At 39.4% G+C, this 9,102-nt stretch overlaps 1 protein-coding gene across 8 annotated transcripts in view; it reads right to left on the bottom strand.

Moving 5' to 3' along the window:
• The window catches only part of LOC135197946 (uncharacterized), a 503,607-nt gene that overhangs the window by 274,699 nt on the left and 219,806 nt on the right, over positions 1-9,102 (bottom strand). The window contains exon 1 of one of the 8 annotated variants that reach the window (XM_064225233.1): positions 910-963. The exons of 6 other annotated variants lie outside the window; for them this stretch is intronic. The gene's annotated coding sequence lies outside the window, so the exon portion shown is untranslated. Of the gene's footprint in view, positions 1-909; positions 964-9,102 lie in introns of those variants that run through there. One more of the 8 variants, XM_064225234.1, reaches the window with a different exon arrangement.

Here is a 9,102-nt window from a genome sequence, read left to right on the forward strand (position 1 = left end):
TTGAGCAAGGTTTTTTGGATTGAAGATTGCCAATTTTGGTATTGAGCAAATTTTGGATATAAGATGCAATTGTATTGAGCAAGTTGTTTTGGATATAAGATGCATTGTATTGAGCAAAATTTTGGATATAAGATTGCAAATTTTGGGATATCGCAATTTTTGATATAAAGAATGCATTGTATTGAGCAAATTTTGGATATAAGATGCATTGTATTGAGCAAGTTTTGGATATATGATGCATTGTATTGAGCAAGTTTTATATATCTTGTGGTGTTTTGCTGTTTAAACCAGCGTCACCTGCATATTCTAAGTCCAGAAACTACTATTACTATTGCTACTATTACTACTACTACTACTACTACTACTACTACTACTACTACTACTATAAAGGCTATTAATTGTAAGAACAATAATAATAATCATAATAATAATAACGACAAAAGCACACATGAATTCGATTTACATGAAAAAATGAAGCAAAAGAATCCTCATCTTGAAAAGTCATTGATTCGCCTTTCACACTCCGACAAAACACAATGGCCGGCCAGTCTCCATCCAATCCTCTCCCCAAGGAATCCCTCCTTCCCTCCCTACCCACCAACCCCCTCCCCCTCTCCTCTTCCTGCCCCAGATAAAAACTTGATCGCTGCCAAACAAGGATTGCTCGCATCTCCAGCCAGTTGCTTTCCAAATATGGTGACAAATATCTCTTAATTTCGTGCAATCTTTTTTCTTTGTTTTTCTTTTTGTTTTACAAGATTTTTTTTTTTGGCCCCCCCCCCCTAATTCTTGCGTGTCTGGTCAAACCTGTCCACCCTCAGCCTGCTGCTGAGTGTCTCTCTCTCTCTCTCTCTCTCTCTCTCTCTCGTCAATAGAATTAATAAGGAACGTCTTCAGAAATCTAATTACTTTACCACGCTACCAGGAGAGAGAAGGCGAGTCTGAACTCCGAACTCCAACTATACCTGAGAGGAAAGAAAAAAAATTGTTAGATGACAATGAATTCATTCTACCTTAAGTTTCACGCAAGGACAAACACTAAACACATATTGGTAATGATGAAAATAATGTATACAATATCGATATAGAAAATTGTAAAAATCAAGAAAAACGAATGAAAATATGAACATTATAAATTATAGAGCGTAATTTTCTTGATAATTATTTCTGTTCCTTGGCAGGCATTGTTAACGCATGCTAAAAATCACACGAAAATAATAAAGCAACATTAGCTCGTAACATATTGTATCCCTGAAAATGAAATAGTAATATCTAAAAGATTAGATTAAAGAAATTAGCAATAAAATTCGTCAAATGTTTCCTTTTCCCAAAAACTGCAATAACGGTAAAAAGCCACTGCAACAACTCCGCTGACGAGTATGTGATTGAGGGTCCAACGACCTTTGATAACAACGCTGCAATATCGTACAGGAACCCAGAATCATCCTACGGAAAACAGCCCTTGAGGAAACAGGAAAGTCCTCTCGTCGCCGAGGTGTCTCTGCAGCATACTTGCGGCGGCGGCGGGCAGGAACTTCGTCGTCGTCGTCGCCTCTCGGAGGAGTCCCGGGTAGAGGATGGAAGCCGAGATTCCTGGGAAGGCGGGTCTCAACCTGCAACAGATCTGGCAGGAGGTTAACCGCATGCGGCGTACACGCGCCCGCAACCCAACAGGACTTTCAGGACCCGCACCGGAACCGCCTGCCCGTCTGCCCGCAAACCCCTTCTCTTGCGGTCAACCCCGGTGCCAAGTCCCTGGGAAAAGAGAGCCTCTTACGAATCCCAGCTCCACCACCACCCTTCGAGGACCACACCTGTCAAATGACATCAAGGCCTCTCTCTCTCTCTCTCTCTCTCTCTCTCTCTCTCTCTCCTCTCTCTTTCTAATTAGCCCCAAGGATATCTGTTTCAAACTTCCCTCCTCAAAACAGCTTTCTATAGAGGTTACCAACTTCCCAGCACAATTTGCCCTACCCGAGGTGGCTCCTGAATCAACCTCCTGCACATACCACTAGCTCGAGGTCAAGGACCTTCTTCCTCAGGTCACGCCTCAAGCATGCATGATGAACCAAGGTCACTCCCGTAACAGGCTTCTGGGTCAAGTCTCTTACGGGTGGGTGTGTGTGTGTGTGTTGGGGGGGAGGGAGGCGAGGGGGAAGAGGGGGCGGGGTTGGAGCTTCCTCCTTGCAGTTAGTCCAAAAGGCTCCTGAAGGAGCTCCGCCTGTTTGTGTGGCCGTTCCGGCACAGCGACTATTTCTACCTTCGGGCGCACACAGTTTGTAATCAGCCTTGCCCCTGGGTATACAGTCCCAGGCCCTTGATAAATGCTACACCACCTCGACTCAGTAAACTTCAATTCACTCGATGTAGATAACGTAATAATAACAATAATACTCGCAATCGACAAAGGCATCTTAATAAAAACGACCCACAACAACTGCACGAAACAACAACAACAATATACGGAACACCACCGTTCTAAAACAATTACGCCCACCTGTAAGTTATAGAAATTAAGTATATACTTTTCTTCTCCCAATTCGTGAGATCGAACGATCCCTATATCACAAAACATAAGTTCCTGTTCACTCTGATCACCTCATAACAAACCTTCAACAAGTGTTTCCCCAAGTGTGTTTGTGGAATCAGTAACCTAAAAATGACAGGTGTAGTCTATCTAACATCAATTGCAGAGAGGCTACGAAACGTGTTTTGATTCCGTACGTGGATTATTTATCAATTCCTTTTATCGGTCGAAAGTAACTAGAAATCCGGTTAAATCTGGAAATCTGTTTCTGATAACAACCAAACAGGCGTGAGATCAGTTTCGCAATCAGCTATTATTGTGAAGAGAAAATGTATTATTATTATTACCTACTATGAGATACATGGGCTCTGTATTTAACACGGTTTTTTCGCAATAACTTTTTATCTATGCATTTCATAAATATAACGCTTATTCAGAATACATATTATATCTACACATAAATTTTGACTGCATTCTGCATTACGTAGGTTGAATAAATTTGGTACTTATAATGTAAAAGTGACTTTTTTTTTTTGAAGACGGGCCAACTTACTCAGAGAAAAGGTTTCGAACGCACTCGTTACGTAACTTATGACAGCATTTCTTCACTCTTTCTCGATGGATGATTGGCTATACGTAACGAAGGCTAAACCTCTGGCAACAATGACATACAAATTTAAATACAAGCAAAGCAGTACACCTTCATGAACTCTGGAACCTCTCCACTGATAATTGTCATAATGAACAAACCAACAAAATATGTTAATAAATACAAAAACACTTCGATTATTAGTCTAACTCCCAAAATAGGTTTCCTAAGAAATTACAGTCTACTTTATAGGTCACAATCAAATTGACAAGATGTAGGGAATAGTTGGTAATTTTCAAAAACATAGTAGGCAAGCTTGATTTGATTACTGCTATATCCAATGTCAAGCAATTTTTATTTATTGGCTATCTACCTATTTACTGAAAAAAAAATAGCCGGTACCGTATATTGGCTTTAAACCTTCACCAATAATTATCGTCAGAATGATGACTTCATGAGGCTCCACCCACTTTCGCCTCGTTATAATTCAGGATAACACTGAAGGCTATCATGGGAATTGTTGGATTAGAAAATTTAACTTCTGGCTATAAAAACTAATTTCTCGAGTAGTTGTAAGAAGTGCTAAATGATCCTCAAGGATCCCAGCAGTTAGCCTAAACGTTTAATTCATGTATATTACTGCTATACTGTTGCGGCACTACTGCTACAGTAGTATTACTACGCTAACACTGATACCCCACCCACATCTATGTATCGTTCTGCCATTCATAAAGTCTTTGGGTTTCAGAGCCGATGGAGTTTCTGTCTGGTGGATGGGCGGGGCAACATTACGTCAAAAGGTGTTTACCTTGCTTACGTAATGAATGTTTTTCGACTCTTGGCTCGTAATCATTGGCCATGGCGTCGGCTAGATCATTTTTACTCTATAAAAATTAAAACTATCCGGTTTAGGTTATTGATAATGCTGACAAAATTTGTGTGTGGTTGTAAAATATACATATGTCAATTTTCAGCTACATCCGATGCTTTGACAAGGAGCAAAGTCCAAAAAACCGTGTTACAGAGACCCTGAATCTTATAGTAATAGGTAAGCCAAGCCTTCGATATTTATTATAAGACCATTACAATTTAACCCCCGACAATATACACACGCAAACACACACACAAACACAACGAATCACATACACCCCCACCATAAGCAATAACGTTCGATGGAGCCCTTTTCCAAATGTAAGTGCCAATCACCATTCCGAACTCGCTGGAAAGAAAATATTCTGGACACCTAAAAGTAAAATTATCTCAAAAACAGAAAGAAGGAAGAACATCATATCAAATTGTCAGAACAACAAACTTGAGACATTTCGGTCATATTAAAAAGTACGTCACATCAATACTATGTTAATCAGTTAACACAGTAACATTAGAGGAAGTTTACTCTTAAAGAGTATTACTATTGTTTCTCTAAAGGGATATTATTTAAGCATGTCCCATGATTTTCAATATTTTGTTATTACCACTAACGTATGAATGAGGTGACCTATACACATTCCGGTATTCATCCAGAGTAAATCAAAATTAAGAAAATTCTAAATTATATTCCTAAGAGGAGGAGGAGGAGGAGGAGGAGGAGAGAGAGAGAGAGTTCTCTAGAACGACTTTTTCGTCTTGAAGGGTATATCAGAGTTTGCTTTTACGTCTCTCTCTCTCTCTCTCTCTCTCTCTCTCTCTCTCTCTCGCTTTTAAATTTGGGAACAAGCTTCCGCCTTATCTTCTCCTTTTCCCTCCCAAGACTCTCTGCCCTATCCCTCCATTAATAGCTGAGAGAGAGAGAGAGAGAGAGAGAGAGAGAGAGAGAGAGAGAGAGAGAGAAAATATCCTATTCTCGTCTTAAAGGGTACATCAAAGTCAGCTTTTACCTCTCTCTCTCTCTCTCTCTCTCTCTCTCTCTCTCTCTCTCTCTTCCTTATTCCCTCCATGAGTAGCTAAGAGTCCCTACATCTCCCAAAAGTCGCCTGGAAGGAAGAAAAGATCAGGTCTCCAAAGTCTCCGCCTCCCTCTTCTCTTCCCTCCACCCCTCCTCCTCTCTTCCCTCTTCCCTCCACTCAATAAAATTGGCGGCAGCTGGTCAGCGGAGGTTCTAGTGACGGAATGAAGAAGAGGAATAATAAGGACTAATGCAGGAAAGAGGAGGTATTCGTGGAGAAAATATTAAATGAGAAAAAAAATGCAATCAATGTGAAGTAAGTCCTCCCAATCGATAACAAACGTATGATCGAAACCCAGAAAAAAAGGAAAAATCTTTCTTGCGTACCTTCAACTAAGAAATGAAAACCAAACGGTCCAGCAGTTCACATATTCGCTGCGAACGTACAAACTCACAAAAACAAACACATTACGCGAGTGCCTTCCTCGTGACGTAAATTCAACTTCGCAAAACACAGTGCTTGTTATTACAATAAATGTTTCTCTCTTTTTTTTCTTTTTAACTGTAAACATTATTTACTCGGTCGCATTTCGTTTATTTCTATTTATGTGAACAGGCAGGTAGTCTCTTACATCCGAATATAACAATAAATATAATGTTCTTTCACATAACAGCTCATATCTATGCATTGTGATCAGGTAGCCTACCACAATAATTGTTTTATATTAACTGTAACATTATTTTTCCGGTTGCAGCTAGTTTATTTCTGTTCAAATGAACAGGAAGGTAATTTCTAACAAACGAATATAACAATCAACAAAGCACCAATTCACAAAATAGCGCAGAATCTACGCTTCGTGATCAGAACCTCTACTGGTCAACTAACCTTCAAATAACAGACCCCCACCATTCAAGGCCCATTAGCCAGATGCTGATAACGGGTCATCTCCAGTACAATCTGAGATAAAGATTCTAAACCTAATGGCTCCAGAAGCATTAGGCCTAACAACATGAAACTAAATTAGGAAAAAAAAAGGGCAACTAGTGAACTAAGATAAGCTAATTCGTTACAAATGGAACATGAACGTTATCTCACAATGGGAGCTTCTAATACACTGCTCTGCCTGCTCTCTCAGTGCATCAGACATCAGTCATGAGATCAGTGGGAGAGAGTAGAGCCCATCAACCCCAGAGTGAGGGCTGAGTTGTTGGGGGAATGGGGGGGAGACACAACTTCAGAAGGCAAGGAAAGGGAATATTTAGTAAACTCAATAAATACGAAGTCGATGAAAGGACTATGACGAAATATGGAGTGAATATGAGAAGCAATTGTTGATATATACAAAATGAACTTAAGTCACTTGAGAAAAGATTCCTAAGCGCTGATGCTAAGAAAAAGATATGACAGTGTCATTCAGATTCATTAACTGTAGTATTTCATCTAATGCTTGAACGTATCATCGCTTGAAGAGTAAAAAGAAAAAATGCTTACATTCCACCTCATCAACAAAAAAACAATTGCTGAAAAACCTTCAATAGAAAAACATAGCTCTAAGTCCCTGCCTACAACCACATTAACCACATACGCCCAGACAAAAATAATGCACCTTAATTGCTTGAAAAAACAACGCCCTTCCCACACGAGCTTGCTTGTTCAGCAGACGCAAATGGTAAAGACCCTTCTTTGTTTGAAGGGGAGAGTAGGGAATTCGTGAAGGTGATTTCAATGCCTTAAAGAACAACTCCTCGGGAAGAGGCCATTAGGAACTCTGTCCTCCACGTACTCTCCAGAGTAAATAACCTTCATGATGAGCTACAAAAAAAAAAAAAAAAAAAAAAAAAATCCAAAGAAAAGACTTGAGCCTCGAGTTTGGAAAAGTGGGGACGTTGGGAGGAGGAGGATGGAAGGAAGAGGAGGGGGAAGGGGGTGGGGTTGGAGTCAGAAAACATACAGTACAGCGCAAATATATTTAAGAAAACAATCATTTACTTCCACAAAGAAGAAATAACCTTCGGCAAGAAAAAATTATCAGAAAAAACTTCCACCCCCTTTAGGAGCGACACATTTCATGTTGAAGCAAAGAAATCAATCATTTCTGAGGCAAACAACATTAGTTACCGTGAAAAACCAGTCAAAATTGTCTTTCTCAAAGATTTCCTTTAACAACACAAGACCTAGAAGATCTGGACCCCAAGCAGAAACTAATGGATGCCTCTCATTGGAAACACAATGACTTTGAAACTTGAGGAACTCTTTGAACTCCGATCAAAATCTGATTTTCCGAAGTTTTAGTAACGAAAACACAGATACATAATTGGGATCTTTCCCAGATGTTGACCCCCTAGGGTTTTAACCCGGTATGTATCCACCTTTGTGACGTGTTTAGTACAAGCCCATTGGGAATTACCGTAAAACCGTAAACAAATTACTATATGGGGCTAATTACCCCAAAGAAATACTAGTCCTAGACAAGGACCCCCGAAAACCTTTTGGGGTCACTATATAGGAAATAGCCCACAATTGTGCCCAAAACTTCATCCAAATCATCCCGTTTTCCTTCGGTTAAACCAATCGACAGTCCGCAAGAATTTCCAACAGAAAGAGCCCTTAGGAAAGCACACAATCACTCAAAACTGTCTTCATTTTCTCTACCCTGCTTCCACCATTTAGCAACCCAATTGACTAGACGCACCAATGTAAAATACACTCTTACACATTTCAGATCTCTTGACTAGCTGTGCTTGCATTATAGCTTTGCATCTACAGCACATTGAAAAGGAGATATTGATATGAATGGTTTTCTACCGTTATAACAGTGGATGATTTTGAAATCGTTAGATTCTTCCTATTAATTTTGGCATTCCCAAGTCTGAAAAATAGCTTTCACTGAAAACTTTATTGAAGAAAAAATTTCAAAACGATTCTAATGGTGATGGAATGCAGAAAAAACAAAACTATATATATATATATATATATATATATATATATATATATATATATATATATAACGTATATGTAGGCCTCGGTTGCCACGGTCGCAACAGCACAGTGTTGGCAACTGTGTGGCCTGATGAAGTACCCTATTACCTTGTACTTACTAGAAAAAAAATTTTTTTTTTCTATTTTATTCGCACTTAAAACATATCCTCCTACTCTTTAACTCGCTTCTTTTGATATATCCACAACCGCACCCCCATTTCAAGTGGAACCATAGTCTTGCCCACTTAATACACTTTGTAAAATACCCGAACTGCTGACATCTTTGCCATTGTAATTTTCAATAATCACAATGCCCTCTTAACTTCAGGGAAAAACACCTCAAGGAAGAAAAGGATACGAGTATAAGACAGACAGACGGACAAGAAAACACCTACTCCTCCCCCTCCTCCTCCAACACTTGAGTAGGAAGGTCTAAGGTTGTCTTGGAGGAAATAGGAGATGGCTGCTGATTTAAGATTATGTTCTTTAGAAAACGTGAATAGGAGCCAATTAGCCTTAATAACTGTGAGGGAGGCTCGAGGGAGGTAGGTAAGTAGGTAGAAGGGAGAGGGAGATAGAAGGGAGAGGGAGATAGGAGAGAGAGGTAGGGGTATGAGATATTAGTGAGAGCTCTAAGGGGATGGAGACTTAAGTCGAGCTAGAATCGACATGCAGGATTATTGCACGTATAGGTGCAGTTACACAAAAAAGGCACTCAAAATTATATTTTGGGACATTTCTGGACTACCTTAGTTTTATTTGCTACCAAAACGTCTTTTAGTTTGGATGAAGCTTAAAACCAATACAAAAAAGGAATTTTACATATTGTGAAAACACATCAAGCATACACTCATTAGTACCTATGCATGTATGTAAGTATTTATGTATGTATGTATGTATGTATATATACACTACGGCCACAAATCGTATAAAGGCGCACAATCATATACAACAAGGCAGCACTTAGACAAATCTTACTCAAAACAAATTTCTGGCACCAGACAACATTTCAATTCAGCTAAAGTAAAAGACAAAACCAATTAGTACAGTGAATGTTGACGGGAATAAACTCGTGAAAGTAAGGCAGAAAGAAAAAAAAATACACATTACTGCTATATTTG

The sequence above is a fragment of the Macrobrachium nipponense genome, chromosome 21 (genome assembly GCF_015104395.2).
Source record: "Macrobrachium nipponense isolate FS-2020 chromosome 21, ASM1510439v2, whole genome shotgun sequence".
Classification (NCBI taxonomy): domain Eukaryota; kingdom Metazoa; phylum Arthropoda; class Malacostraca; order Decapoda; family Palaemonidae; genus Macrobrachium; species Macrobrachium nipponense.